Source organism: Capricornis sumatraensis, chromosome 7 (assembly GCF_032405125.1).
Source record: "Capricornis sumatraensis isolate serow.1 chromosome 7, serow.2, whole genome shotgun sequence".
NCBI lineage: Eukaryota > Metazoa > Chordata > Mammalia > Artiodactyla > Bovidae > Capricornis > Capricornis sumatraensis.
In genome coordinates this window covers 112,922,623-112,938,706 of record NC_091075.1, presented here as the reverse complement: position 1 = coordinate 112,938,706, position 16,084 = coordinate 112,922,623, and the positions used below count along the sequence as shown (strand labels likewise).

The 16,084-nt window shown below is 42.6% G+C and overlaps 1 protein-coding gene across 1 annotated transcript in view; it reads right to left on the bottom strand.

Annotated features, from left to right (window-relative positions):
* The window catches only part of CC2D2A (coiled-coil and C2 domain containing 2A), a 129,678-nt gene extending 128,693 nt beyond the window's left edge, over positions 1–985 (bottom strand). Inside the window, exon 1 of the mRNA XM_068975261.1 lies at positions 870–985. The gene's annotated coding sequence lies outside the window, so the exon portion shown is untranslated. The remainder of the gene's footprint in view (positions 1–869) is intronic.
* Positions 986–16,084: the final 15,099 nt, after the last annotated feature.

Genomic DNA, 16,084 nt, shown 5'->3' with positions numbered 1-16,084 from the left:
GAAGCCCTTGAGCACTCAAAGCCTTTCATCTATCTCCTATGGCAGTTATCTCGCTGCGCTGTTATCTGTTTATAGGGCTGTCTCTCCAGCAGACTCGGAGCTCCTGACCTGGTCTGGCTCCCTTTGGCACACTCTAAACTTTAGCACCTTGCTGAAGCCTGGTGCCGCGGTGCTGTTCAGGGCATGTTTGGTTGGATGACTCCTTAAATAAGCTCGAGGAGATCCATTTGCCAGAGATTTCTTTCTGGTGCTGAATTTACTTGCAGAAAAGGTTATATGAACATCCAGTAACATCCATGGATTTCCCCTTTATTAGCCTTTTATTAGCCTTTCAGAGCCCCTCTTTGCAACAAAGGGAAAGGATCAGCTTAATTCGCAGCTGATAGAACTCTTTGTCTCTTGGCAAGAGCAGTCAGCCTTTGTCTGTAGCAGCCCTTCCTCTGTCTAGTGCTGAGGGAAGTGAAGCATGCAGTAACTAGTACTTTGCCCCTTGAACCACTGGCACGGAAAGACTCAGAAATGCAGCCTGCAACCAGTGTTTCCGGGAGATGGGAATGCAACAGGATGGCGAGCACATCCGAGGAAGGAAGTAGAGGGAGATTTTAGAAGGCATTCTCCCCCAGGGGGCTGTCATGAGCTGGACTTACATTTCCTGCAAGCTAGGCACCAGGCAGTGGCTCTAATCAAAGCAGCCCGAGTCATGCTCCATGTTTTCATCTCAGAAAGTAAAGCATAAATATAACAACAAGGTCTCCTACATTTACAATTCGTTAAATTGGCTCAGGGTATCCCGGGGAGAGTCTGAGCTCCGAGCCTGCGCTAGCAGGACCTCACTGCTTCAGCCCTGCTCCCAGGAAAAACTGATTTACCTTAAGGAACTTTTCAGGGCACTTTGCAGATTCTGCTTTCTGGGTTGAAAGTGGAGCGAGGCGGCTCTCCCTGATGATGCTTCTGAAAAATTCTGGAGGGCAAAGGCTGAGTGTTGGGGCGGCTCCTGGGCTGCTCCCTGGGAAGCTGCAGCCCTGTCTCAGCAAAAACACCCGCTTAGCAACCCGTTCCTAAGGAAGGTCACTCCACAGCTTTTTTTTTCTTTTAAAGTGACAGGTTACTTCTGACAGAGAAGCACACACCCAGGGTGAGCAGAAGCGCACAGCTTACAGGGGAAGCCACAGAGAATGAGCCTGGGGCGCTGGGCAGACAGGAGGCCAAGTTTTCAGAGCAGCCCCCTCCCTCACATTATCACTCACTGGGCACTTCTGATCAATGGCAGGCAGGCGATGCTCAGAGATGGGTGGCTTAGAATCAGGAAAGGTCCTCGTTACAGGGTGAGGATTTCCGACTTATCCGCCTCTCATGCTCCCTGAGGTTGCTGTGGACTGTTCTCTGGTTAAACATGCAAGATTGAATGCGCGAGATGAGTCTGCTTATTCCCTGAACTGCCCTGAACTTACTGAAAGAGGAGATCACTGGTAAGGCTCAAAACGCAAAGGAAATGGAAAAAGAAGCAAAGTCAATGACTGAGGACTGGAATGAACAGACCAAAGAAAGCCACACCCTAAGTATCCTAGGATGGGTGTATGTGTGTACCTGGGTCCTTTTGTGTGTGTCTCTGTCTGTGTATCTGTGTCTGTGTGGGTTTGCATGTGTCTCTGGGTCTGTCTCTGTGAGTATATATCTGTGTGTGTCTGTGTATGTATTTCTGTGCGGGCATCTCTGTATATGTATGTGGGTGCATCTGTGTGTCTGTGTGTGTCTTCGTATATGTGTATGTGTGTCTGAGTGTCTAGGTGTGTGTGTACATGTGTGTGTCTGGGTGTATGTATCTGTATGTGTGTGTGAGTCTGTGTATCTGTGTGTGTGTGCATCTCTCTGTGTATGTGTCTAAGAGTCTGTGTCTATGTGTTTGTGTATGTGACTATACATGTATGTGTGCCTGCGTATATGTATCTGTGTGTGTGTGTGTATCTGTGTGTGTGTGTGGGGGGAGGGGTGGGGGGGGTCAGCTAGGCACCAGAATGAGGACATGAGGTGGTCTGCTCAGCAGCACTTCAGAGAGGCCCAGGGTTTTGCCCTGCAGTGTGCTGGGCTGAATTGTGTCCCCCGGAAAGATATGTTCAAGTCTTAATCCCCAGGACCTCAGAATGTGATGTTGTTTGGAGACAAGGTCTTTACAGAGGTAATCAGTTTAAAGTAAGGTCATTAAGCTGGGCCCTAATCAAGTAGGGGGCTTCCCTGGTGGCTCAGCTGGTAGAGAATCCGCCTGCAGTGCGGGAGACCTGGGTTGGATTCCTGGGTGGGGAAGATCCCCTGGAGAAGGGACAGGATACCCACTCCAGTATTCTTGGGCTTCCCTGAGGCTCAGCTGGTAAAGAATCCACCTGTGATGCAGGAGACCTGGGTTCTATCCCTGGGTTGGGAAGATCCTCTGGAGAAGGGAAATCCTTTTCAGGATTCTGGCCTGGAGAATTCCATGGACTGTATAGTCCCACCTTCACTGGCATCAAACTGGAAAACACGGGACATTATTTTCTGGAGGAACTGAATGGTCACAAATAACAGGTCCCAGGCACAGACATTTCTGGCTCCTTCAATGAAATAAGCAGCATTTTGCCTTTACAGAAAGGTAATAGAGAGAAACTGAGAGGGTCACAGGTTAAGAAATGCTTGCAGTTATATAGAAAGAGAGTCAAGAAAGCAAAAAAGTACAATATGTCAAAGAAGTAATGCAAAGAAGACTCTCAGAATTGAAAGAAGTCTTTCAATTGAAAGGGGCTGTGACCCAGCGCTAGGCTGGGACACCAGGAGAACACTGCTCTGTCTTAGCTCACCAGCTCTGCATGTGGCAGAAATATTCTCCAGGGAGTTCATAACCCCGGCCTGCACCAGGTTGCTGAATTGCCTTATTTATGCTACCTACGTCATTTAGGAACTCCCCAGGGGACACATTTTAAAAATGGGCTCAGGCTTCTGTATCCCTGTTGGGTACCCAAGGGCAGATACAAAACTTTCCTGGAGAGACACACCCTCAAGTAGTCCATTCAGAGCTGCTGCAGATAAACCTGATCCATGCTGCAGTCCATGGGGTCTCAAAGATTCTAACACGACTGTGTGATGACGAAGAAACCTTCTAAAGATGAACTCACAATCCAAAACTAGACACACAGGAGGAAACACTCAGGAGTCTGCCGACAGTCAGAGGGTGCAGCAGATAGCCAAGAACTTCTGATGACACAGTGATCATATGGAGAATCAGAAAAAAACAAGGACCATTAAAGAACTTAAAAGGAGGCTTTGAAACTATGAAAGAAGAGGGTGATACTGTCAAAAAGATCAGGAAAAGGTGAAAAAGAACCAGTCAGAGCTTTTAGAAGTGAATAATAAAGTCGTGAATTTTAAAAAATTATTGGGATATAGTTGATTTGCAATGCTGTATATGTATGAGTCATATATATGAATATATTATATATTAATTTTTTGATTTAAAGCAAAGGATGGGTTAACATATGGATGAGAGAACTGGACAGAAACTGAGTGATGTAAAAGATAGATTTAAAAATTCAAAGTTGGCAGAGAGATGGAAACTAGGGAAAGTTTGGATGAAAGACATGGAGGAGAAATTGATGAGATCTACCATGTCCAGTACAGTTCAAGGGCAGAGAAGAGAGAGACTCTGGACACTGGATCTTAGAGCTGAGGGATCTTGGTCAAATTCTTTAACTTCTTAAGATTTCAGTGTCTTCACTTCTAAATTGAGGTTAATAATAGTACTTACTCCAGAGGGTCATGGTAAGGTTTACTGAGTTAATATTTGTCAAGCACACAGTAAATGCTGCTGTTGTTTTGTTGCTAAGTCATATCCGACTCTTTTGTGACCCCATGGACTGTAGACCACCAAGTTCATCCATCCATGGGATTTCCCAGGCAAGAAAACTGGAGTGGGTTGCCATTTCTTTCTCCAGGGGATCTTCCAGACCCAGACCCATGGCTCAAACCTGCATCTCCTACATCTCTTGCGTTGGCAGGCAGATTATTTACCGCTGAGCCACCTGGAAAAGCCCAGTAAATGGTGTAAGGTTTATTAAATTGAAAGAAAAATGTGGATGCTGTTTTACCTTAGGCTGCTTTAAAAGAGTACCATAGCCCCGATGGCTTAAACCACAGAGATTTATTTTCTCACAGGTCTGGAGGCTGGAAGTTCAAGATCAAGTTGCCAGTGGTTTGGTGTTTGGTGAGGACTCTCTTCCCGACTTGCAGACAACCATCTTCTTGCTGTGTTCTCACATGGCCTTTCCTGGTGCCTGAAGAAGAGAGAGAGAGAGAGAACTCCATCTTCTTCATGTAAAGCCACCTTCCCTCATAGCTCGGCTGGTAAAGAATCTGCCTGCAATGTAGGAGACCTGGGTTCGATCCCTTGGGAAGATCCCCTGGAGAAGGGAAAGGCTACCCACTCCAGTATTCTGGCCTGGAGAATTCCATGTGCTGATCTGAAATAACAGATCTGAAGCAACAGTTAGAACTGGACATGGAACAACAGACTGGTTCCAAATCAGGAAAGGAGTACATCAAGGCTGTATATTGTCACCCTGCTTATTTAACTTATATGCAGAGTACATCACTCAAAATGCCAGGCTGGATGAAGCACCAGCTGGAAACAAGATTGCCAGGAGAAATATCAATAACCTCAGATATGCAGATAACACCACACTTATGGCAGAAAGTGAAGAAGAACTAAAGAGCCTCTTGATAAAAGTGAAAGAGGAGAGTGGAAAAGTTGGCATAAAACTCGACATTCAGAAAACGAAGATCATGGCATCTGGTCCCATCACTTCATGGCAAATAGATGGGGAAACAGTGGAAATAGTGGCAGACTTTATTTTTTTTGGCTCCAGATGGTGATTGCAGCTATGAAATTAAAAGTTGCTTACTCCTCTGATGAAAAGCTATGACCAACCTAGACAGTATATTCAAAAGCAGAGACATTACTTTGCCGACAAAGGTCCATCTAGTCAAGGCTATGGTTTTTCCAGTAGTCACGTATGGATGTGAGAGTTGGACTGTAAAGAAAGCTGAGTGCCGAAGAATTGATGCTTTTGAACTGTGGTGTTGGAGAAGACTCTTGAGAATCCCTTGGACTGCAAGGAGATCCAACTAGTCCATCCTAAAGGAGATCAGTCCTGAATATTCACTGGTAAGACTGATGCTGAAGCTGAAACTCCAGTACTTTGCCACCTGATGCGAAGAACTGACTCATTGGAAAAGACTCCAATGCCGGCAAAGATTGAAGTAGGGAAGAGAAGGGGATAACAGAGGATGAGGTGGTTGGATGGCATCTCTGACTCAATGGATATGTGTCGGGAGCCAGCATGAGGAACTCCGCCCATGGCAAAGGTCATGAGGAAGGAAGCTTGGCATATGCAAAGGCGTGATCAAGCCTCAGGAAACCCCCTGTTCCTGAGCATCTACCCCCCAAACCAGAGTACTTTATGGAGCTCTCCTCCATAACCATTTCTCTCAGAGAAGGAGTTAACTTGCAGCTCCAGTTAATAAAAATTCCTGGGCATGATAAGAGTGTTTCAACTTACGAACTCTGGAGGTTCTCTGGCCTGCCTGATCAGGCTCGTCCGGCCGCATGTGATGGTTTACAGCCTCCCAACTGTGAGAGGCAAGGGATGTTTTAAAACTTTCTAAATACAGACTCTTTTGTGAAGTTAGAAGATCATTAGTATAGTATAGTGGGTTGATTAGGAATTATATTGGTGAAGGGTTTTTTCTTCATTTGTCATGCCAATAATTACTGCTAATTCCCTGCCCTGGGTGTGACAATGATGTCTTAGGTCAAACCTCTCTGCTGACAGACTAGCTTGTGTGACAACCCCTTAACCATAAACAGCACAGAGAGTTTGGAGTATTAGCGTAGGGCTTTTCTCATTGATGAGTCAATGATTGCCATCAGGCCTCCATATCCTTAGGCACTTGGGAATATATTAATCAATGTATTTGGAATATAGAAAAGGAAATATAGTAGTTTTTTGATGTTAGCAATACTAGACTTTTTGAGTTAATGAATCTTCTCTTTTGTTATAGATCACTGTACTTTGTTATAAATCACTATAAATCACTATGCTATGTAAAAATGTAACTTTATCACTATCTCAAGACAAAATAGATCTTAAGGGGAACATTGGTGAAGGGTTTACATTTGTTGAGCCAATATTTGCTGCTAAATCTCCATATTCCTGCCCTTATAATGAATATAACTAGCATATAGGAGAAATAAGTATTAACCTTTAAGATTAATCATGTTAAACCTTAGGTTAAGTAAATTCCTTTCTTGATTGTAACTCACTACACCCTCACCCTATAGGAATGCAACTTTATTTGGAGGGTGGCGCCTGATTTAAGAAAAAATCACCCCTGGAAAAATAAGTTTTCTGGTTAACTGACCAGTATCAGAAAGGGCCATAAAATGTCAGCAGACCTCATGGCTAAAAGATGATGTAAAAACCCATAAGACCTTTGTATAATTTTATATGAAGCACCTGATTGTGGCAAGGGTCAGGTCTGCTGACCCCTGCGTGACTCTGTATTCATCCCTATGTATAACAAAAAGGTATATAAACAAACCTGAAAAATAAAGAAATTGGATCAGTTTCTGGAAAGACTGATTCCCCCATGTCGTTTCTTTCTCGCTCCCCGTTTTCCTGGCTGAATTCCCATCTGGTACGAGGGTACGCACCAAGCCTACTGACTTTGCCGGGGCTTCTAAGATTGGACCGGGGAGGCCTCAGTGCCTCCTCTCCCTCGGGAGAACGGAAAGACGCCTGTGGCCTACGTAGATGGTGATTAGTATTCCACGTAAACCAGTTATTCAGCCTCTTTTCTCCATTAATTTTCCTACTACACTATCTGTTTCTAATCTCTCTATATATCTGCAATTAAATAAGATTTTTCCAGGACGCTGATTCCGTCCCCACCTTCGAATTACCCTGGGTCCACTGGGGCTGGACCCCGGCAGATATGAGTTTAAGTGAACTCCGGGAGTTGGTGATAGACAGGGAGGCCTGGCATGCTTCTTTCCATGGGGTCGCAAAGAGTCGGACACGACTGAGTGACTGAACTGAACTGATCTGAAATAAAGCCATGAGTCCTATAGAATTAGGGTCCCACCCTTAAGACTTCATTTAATCTTAATCACCTCCTAAAATCCCTGTCTCTGAATATAGTTACATTGAGGATTAACTGAGAACAGAATAATTTGGGGGGACATAGCAGATGTATTTATAAAAGACCATCTGCTTGAAGTGGTCAGCTATTGTAACAGGATTTGTTTACTACCTTTGTGCTCACTACCTATGATTACGAACTCCCTTTTCTTTTAAATGTTTGCTTATTTGGCTGCATTGGGCCTTAGTTCTGGCACCTGAGCTCTTATAGTTGCAGCGTGAAGGATCCAGTTCCCTGACCAGGGATCAAACCTGGGCCCGGTGCACTGGGGGCGTGGAACCTTAGCCGCTGGACCACCAGGGAAATCCTCCCTTATCTTTTAGTATTTACTTAAACTAAAACAGTTCATAAGAATTATCCATCTCCTATTACGTTCTAAAATCATTAAGAAGCATTGTTTAAAAATGACATTTCTTGCAAAAATTCTTATGCAAGCAAAAGAGATGAATCTGGCAGACTTGTTTTAAATTCAAATGCAAAAATCTAATTTTTTAGGTTCGGTTCAGTTCAGTTCAGTCGCTCAGTCGTGTCCGACTCTCTGTGACCCCGTGAATCACAGCACACCCGGCCTCCCTGTCCATCATCACTTCCCAGAGTTCACTCAGACTCACGTCCATCGAGTCCATGATGTAAGTGTTCCTATCTGACTGAAGAGCTTTTAATCATGAACGAGTGTTGGATCACACGTCACAAAATTGTCCTGGATCTTTTGAGGTAATCATATATGATATTTTTCTTCTCTTAATGTTGTTATCGTAATGACAGTGTCAAACTTTCCTTTCATTCCTAGGATGCACTAAACTTGGTAAAGATGTTTTCAAAATTAATTTTTGGGATTTTGTTACTAATATTTAGATTTTGGGGGGCCTTAGTGTTCATTACTGAATTTGGCCTATTATTTTTCCTGTATTGTCCTTGAGAATAAAGGATATTTTAATATTAAAAAGGAAGACAGATATGTTTTCTTTCTTTCTCTCTCTGTCTTTCTGTTTCTGTCTGTCTTTCTCTTTATCACACACACACATTCATTATCTGTTTTATGAACTTGTCCATAAAACTGTTCATATCTGGTGAGACATTTTTGTTATGAATATATATATATATGACATTAATTTTGCTATTTTAGCCATTTTTAAGTGTACAAGTAAGTGGCATCAGTTGCATTCACAATGTTGCACAGCCATCGTCACTAAGACTTCATTACCCCAAACAGAAACTCTGTACGCCTTAGTAGCATTCACATATATGTAAAATAGATGGCTAGTGGGAAGCTGCGGTATCACACAGGGTGCTCAGCTGGGTGCTCTGTGATGCTTACAGGGGTGCCACGGGGTTGGGTGGAAGGAAGGCTCAAGGGGGACAGGATGTATGTGGACATACAGCTGATTCACGGTGTGTGCAGCAGAAACTAAGGCCATATTGTAAAGCAAATTATCCTCAATCTAAACAAAGAATTTGTAGTTGAATAATTAATATATTTAATTAATTATATTAATTATATTATTTGACTACAAATTCTTTTTACTTAAGGGAAACAGTGCTTATTTTGGACCAGCCAAACTAACAAAGGCCTATAGCGCATACACAACGAAAAGAAACTTTACTTTTTGAACAGTAAATTCCCATTTCTCCCTCCCCTGCCCTGGGCGGCCTGTAATCTATTTTCTGTCTTATGAACTCGCCTATTCTAGATATCTGGCATGAGTGAATTCACAGCGTGTGTCCCTTTGTGTCTGGCTTTCCGTTTAGCATAAGGCTTCCGAGTTTCATCCGCGTTGCAGCACTCATCAGCAATGCGAATCAGCTGTATGTCCACATACATCCTGTTCCTTTTGAGGGCTGAATGATATTCCACACTTTGCTTATCCGTTCATCTGCTGATGAACGCTTGGTTGTCTCTACCTTTTGGCTAGTGTGAATAATGCTGCAGTAAATAGTCACATGCAAGAATCTGTTTGAAGCCCCATTTTCAACACTTTTGGGTATATATACCTAGCAGTGGATTGTTGGGTGGCATCGTAATCCTGGCTTACTTTTTGTGGAACTGCCAAACTGTTTTCCATAGTGGCTGAGCCATTTTACATTTCTAGTCTTAGTCTTTGAGTCACCATAGTCAAGGCTCCGGACATGCTCCTGAAGAAGTCTTTGGATGATTCCAGGCCCTAAACATTGACTCACTTCCCAGGGTTCAAGTTTTCTCAGCTGAGGCCCCAGATATTGTGGAGTAGAGATTAGTCAACCAGTTCTGCTTTGTTCAAATTCCTGTTTCATGGAATCCATGTGCATAATAAAATTACTCTTTTAAGTCACTGCATTTTTGGGCTCATTTCTTATGCATCAGTAATAACCATAGCAGTCATATCTTTAAATAAATGAATAGATGAATGAATGAATTGATGAATGAAATATAGTCATTATTTTTTTACATGGGACTCTGAGACACATAATTTCTACATGTATACCTAAAAGAAACTAGAAAAATGTACTCATTGCCTTCAAGGGTAATATCACTAAAGCACGATGCATTAGAAACCCTTTTGGGAGATTAGAACACTAGAATAAACATGGAAAAATTATAGTACCTGAGATGAAAGTATTATGCTGTATAGGCAAGCACACAGATAAAAGCTGCAATGGTGCATTAAGTTAATAAATGTCTAAATTCTGCCATGTACACCTGGGCATATGGAGCACAATTTCAACTTCAGACGAATGTGTCATTCTTACTCGGGTCTTGGAGTTCTAAAATATTTTTGATTGTAGCTGATTTATCCTCCATGAAAGAAAAATGTTTCACAAGGGAAAATACATCACTAAAATAAGGCTCAACCTGGAAGCTGAAGAATCACCTTTGAATCATAAATTTTATAAAACTGCATTCTTCAACATTTGATTTATATTTTCCAATTTACTGAATTATATACATCTCTCCTTGAAATATAACTCGGACTCCAGTAAATTTGAACCTGTTGTTTCTATAACAAATGGAGAGAAACATTTACTGACTCAGATATGTTGGTTGTATGGCCTATTTTTATTTTATAGTTATTAAAGCATTTAATTTTGTTCCTCTGGGGGCCATGATTTCTAACCTTTGTTGAATTGCAACACTTTTTTTTCTCATTTGTTTCATTTCACAACATTCCCACTTCTTAAGAGAGCTGTCTGAGCTATTGAGAATAAAATGTTGTAAGATTCATTTTATTTAAAGACTCATGTCATAATTTGAAATGACTGGAGATGCTCTTACGTAGAGAAAACTAGTGCTCTAGTCTGAATATTTTTCTCTTTGAAAATGTTGCACGCTTGGGTGCTAAGTTGCTTCACTTGTGTCTCTTTGCAACCCTATGAACTGTAGCTCTCCAGGCTCCTCTGTCCAAGAGATTCTCCAAGCAAGCATTCTGGAGTGGGTTGCCATGCCCTCCTCCAGGGGATCTTCCCGACCCAGGGATGGAAACCACATCTCCTGTGTCTCCTGAGTTGGCAGGCGGTTTCTTTACCATTGGGGCTTCCCTTGTGGCTCGGCTGGTAAAGAATCCACCTGTAATGTGGGAGACTTGGGTTTGATCCCTGGGTTGGGAAGATCCCCTGGAGAAGGGAAAGGCTGCCCACTGCAGTATTCTGGCCTGGAGAAATCCCTGGACTGTGTAGACCGTGAGGTTGCAAAGAGTTGGATACTTTTGCTTTACTTCACTTCTTTACCACTAGAGCCACCTGGGAAGCCTTGAAAAGGTTCCTTTCCTACAATTTTTACATTCTCTTCTCTAGCTACTTCCCTTAAGTGCATCTCACTGGTCTTACCTGTGTCAGCAGCTTAGGGTACAAATATCATGACAGTCTCACTTTCTTTTCTTAAATTTTATTTGCTTATCTGGGCGGGGTCTTCGCTGCTGCGCACAGGCTTTCCTCCAGTTGTGTCAAGCGGGGGCTACTCTTTGTTGCGGCGTGGGGGCTTCTCTTTGCGGTGGTTTTTCCTGTTGTGAGCACATCTTCTTTATCCATTCATCTGTTGATAGACATCTTGGTGGCTTCCATGTTCTGGCTTTTGTAAACAGTGCTGCAACGAACATTCGGGTGCATATGTCTTTTAGAACTGTGGTTTTCTCAGGATATATGCCCAGTAGTGGTGTTGCTGGGTCATTTGGTAGATTTATTCCTAGTTTTTAGAGGAATCTCTATACTGTTCTCCATAATGGTTGTATCAGATTACATTCCCACCAACAGTGTAGGAAGGTTCCCTTTCCTCCAGTCCTCTCCAGCATTTATTGCTTGTAGATCTTTTGATGATGCTCATTCTGAGTGGTGTGAGCTGTAGTTTTGATTTGCATTTCTCTCATTACTAATGATGTTGAGCATCTTTTCATGTGTTTATTGGCCCTCTGTATCCCTTCTTTGGAGAAATATGTTTGGGTCTTCTATCAGAGAAGTTTAAGTGCTGCCAAAATTTAGCAAGAAGGTCACCGTCTAAGTCTCTTCTGTCCCCAGGATATTTTGCAGATTTATTGACTGATGTCAAGGATGCAAAGGGCACTTGGAAAGGGCAGCATCCGTCATGCCACAGAAAATCCTGTGATGTCCCCTTTCCCCAGGGCAGTGGGTGTCCCCTTGTTTTTTGCTGCATAATCAAGAAGAGGTGCTCAAGTGACCCTTCATGGAAACAAGGTCTTATCCAAGGAAAGTTACTGGGATTACTAGATAGAAGAGCAGCTGACAATATCTCTTGATAAAAAATACTATATTCGGTTTCACCCTGCACTCGACTCCATCTATCATTTTCTCATGTCCTATGGTGCCACGAATTGTACTGCATTTCCTTCAAATTCCCCGAATACTAAACATACTCAGGAAACAGGGAGTTTACTGGACTCAATTTAGGAATGACTACTCTATTGATTCCAGGTCAAAAATTTTCTTGTCTCTGCAGCCACAGTTCCATGTGGAGGCAAGAATGCTTTCTCTCCTGATGCAGGGGATTTGGTAGGGGATGTGAGTCCTCATATCGATACGGATGATATATGGATATAGAGAGTGCCTAGGAGCATCTGTGGGCTTCCCGGGTGGTAATAGTGGTAAAGAACCCGCCTGCCAATGCGGGAAATGTAGGAGACACAGGTTCAGTCCCTGGGTTGGGAAGATCCCCTGGAGGAGGTCATGGCAACCCACTCCAGTATTCCTGCCTGGAGAATCCCATGGACAGGGGAGACTGGTGGGCTACGGTCCATAGGGTCCCGAAGAGTCAGGCATGAGAGAAGCGACTTAGCAAGCACACCCGCAGAAGCATCTATGTTCGCTTCTTGATTTCTGCCAAACTGGAGAGCTGTATTTCCAACATCCTTAGTTGGTCCGTTATATCCTTGGATGGGCCAGGATATAAGTAGCACTTTCTAGGACTTGCCTCTGGTTTGAATGACTGTTGATGTTTTTGGAAATGCATGGCTGATTCTACAAAACTGTCTAGCGAATAGATTTCTGGAGTAAAAGCCCTCTGTAGATAGGAAGCTGCTGGTGTTCTCACAAGGTGAGAGGTGGAATTTGGGGGAAAGGGAAAAGGGACTCTTGTCATCATACACCACTCTGCTCTCTTGGGCTGGGACTCTGAGGGGCTTTGACACACTTGAGGAATTTCCTGGGGTGGTAGGAAGTTTGGACACGGCCATATGCTGCCAAACCAGGGCAAGATAGGAAAGCAATCCTACAGGAGTCTGGCCAGCCTCTGGAGGGTGGCCCCTAGGTCGCAGATGCCACCATGTATAGTTGCTATCTTTTAAAAACACTGGTATCATTCCTCTCTGTTTTCCCTGAAAGTTCAGTAAAATCTTGGAATGATTCCCACATGGCCTCATCTGGGCTGTGGGAAATTAAAGAAAGGGTTTATACCCATGCTTGGGGTGGAAGAGTAAGGAGATAAAGAATAATTTCAGAAGCAAGAATGATGGTATTGGTAGAGTTTGCTAGATCTTCAAAAACAAAATGAATTCTAAGAATGATGGTTGGGAGAAAAAACACCAGTTTGCCCCTGATCATCTGAAGATTCTCTCTCTTCGCCACCAACCTGGGTTATTTTATCAAGGGATGTTGAGGTTTATTCATAAATTCTTGCAAGCTTCAGGCTGTGTCCTAATTCAAGTCTCCACTAACCCTTCAGTATCAAGGCTGCCTTGTTTCTTTATTCTCCCAGGACTTACTGCTAGCTTAGTGGCTGGGACATCATTTAGTCTTTCCCAGTGGGTTCTCATTACTAAGGGAAATTCCCAGCACATAGTAAACACTCAATAAATATATATTGAATGATTGAAGGACGATTTTTATTGGGTCATTATTTGAGGGCAAAAACATTTGCATCTGAAAAATACTATCTCCTCTTGAATCAGCTGTGTTGATTCAGACAGTCAGAAAGGTTGCTTCTGCAAAATTTAGAAAGGCCATCCTCAGTAGCAGGGGGCTCTAGGGCAAGTGGTTGGGATGGTGGCTTTTAGTGTAAGACTGAACTGCTGGTCTCAAACTCTGGATTTGCCACTTGCTAAATGGAGAAACAGGCAAGCGACTTTTGGTTTTGGTTGATGTATAATTTCAAATTAAAATCTAACTGTGCATCTATCTACATTTATTAAATATATGCCAAGTGACAAGTATGATGAAAAGTACTAGAGATTTAAAGATAATTTTTAAAAATTCTTAATTTCTAGCTGTTTACCACCTAGAAGGGGATTGAACTATCTAACCACTTTTATCCAATTAGATTTATGGCAAATCATAGAAGGGTTGCCTGAAATTAGAGTTTGTTGTTCTCTTTGTTTAATTTATTTTTTTAAAATAAGGATAGTTGATTTGCAAAGCTTCAGGTTTACAGCAAAGTGACTCAGTGACACATATGTATGAGTGTTTGTCACTCAGTCTCACTCTTTGTGACCTCATGGACTATAGCCTGCCAGGCCCCGCCGTCCATGAAATTCTTCAGGCAAGAATACTGAAGTGGGTTGCCATTCCCTTCTCCAGAGGATCTTCCCAACTGAGGGATCAAACCTGGGTCTTCCACCTTGCAGGCAGATTCTTTACCAACTGAGCTACTAGGGAAGCCTAACATATATGCATACATATAGTGAAAGTGAAAGTGAAAGTGAAAGTGAAAGTGAAGTCGCTCAGTCGTGTCTGACTCTTTGCGACCCCATGGACTGTACCTATCAGGCTCCTCTGTCCATGGGATTTTCCAGGCAAGAGTGCTGGAGTGGGTTGCCATTTCCTTCTCCAGGGGATCTTCCTGACCCAGGAATCGAACCCTGGTCTCCTGCATTGCAGGCAGACGCTTTACCATCTGAACCACCTGAGGTTAACTATACATATATGTGTATTCTTTTTTAGATTATTTTCCACTACAGGTTATTGTAAGATACTGAATATATATCTGTGCTATACAATAACTGTTTCTCTGGTGGCTCAGACTGTAAAGAATCTGCCTGCAATGCAGGAGACCTGGCTTCGATCCCTGGGTCAGAAACATCCCCTGGAGAAGGAAATAAAACCACTCCAGTATTCTTGCTTGGGAAATCCCTTGGCCAGAAGAGCCTGGAGGGCTACAGTCCACAGGGTTGCAGAGTTAGACACGACTGAAACAACTTAGCATGCACATGCTATATAATAGGTCCTTGTTTTTTATCTATTATATATATATATATATATATTAGTGTGTATATGTTAATCCAAAATTCCTAATTTATCTCTCCCCACCCTTTCCTTTTGGTAACCATAATTTTGTTTTCTATGTCAGTGAGTCTACTTCTGTTTTGTAAATAGGTTCATTTGTATCAATTGTTACATTCCCCATATAAGCGATAGCAGTATTTCTCTTTCTCTGATTTACTTCACCTAGTATGACAATCTCTAGGCCTATCCATGTTGCTGCAAATGGCATCGTTTCATTCTCTTTTAATGGATGAGTAATCTTCATATATATATACGCCATATCTTCTTTATCTGTTCATCTGTTGATGGACATTTAGGTTGCTTCACGTCTTGGGTACTATAAATAGTGCTGCTCTGAACACTGGTGTGTGTGTATCTTTTTGAACTGAGTTTTTATCTTCTCCAGATATATGCCCAGGAGTGGGATTGCTGGATCATACGGTAACTCTATTTTTCGTTTTTTGAAAGAGTTTTATTTGTCTCTTACGTGCAGAATATATGGAAAGGTAGCTTTTAAATATGTGCTGGGCAATGGGAGGAGATGACCCAAATGAAATATAGAAGACTTTGCCTCCAGTCCCGCCTTAGCAACCGCTGACAATTCCTGATCCTTCATGGACAGCTGTTTCCTCTTCTGTAACTAAGAAACGAAGTGGACAGCGAAAGATGATCTTTAATGGCTCTCCAAGCTCACTCTTGGATTTTGTCGGAAAATTTGTGTTCTAGTAGACGAGTTATCGTTGCTGGCCACTAGAGGTCAGTCCCTTAAAAGTAAGCTGGCCATTTTCCATCCTGCCATCAAAGTCAGGCTTGAAGCAAAAGTAGAAGTGTATTTTCTCGTCCTGTTTTGGGGAAAGAAAATAGCTTTATTTTTGACATATTTGAGCCTCGGTCTTGACATCCTTAAACTCCTGTGCTCAATGCTGACTGCAGAGTTTACTAACGCTAGTGTGAGAGATGGAAGGAACAGAATATGCAGTTCTAGTTATAGAGGCACTGGTGATTTCTGTACGGACCTAAATGCACTGATGTGTAACAGGACGAAAGAGAAACTGAAAACGACTGTTCCGTAGAGCAGTTCCCTCTGCATATCCAATGATGGGCTTGCTCCCATCCATTCACTGAGAGTTGAAAAAGCAATAGGTTTCCAGATCTGCTTTTTTGATAGGACATAAAATTT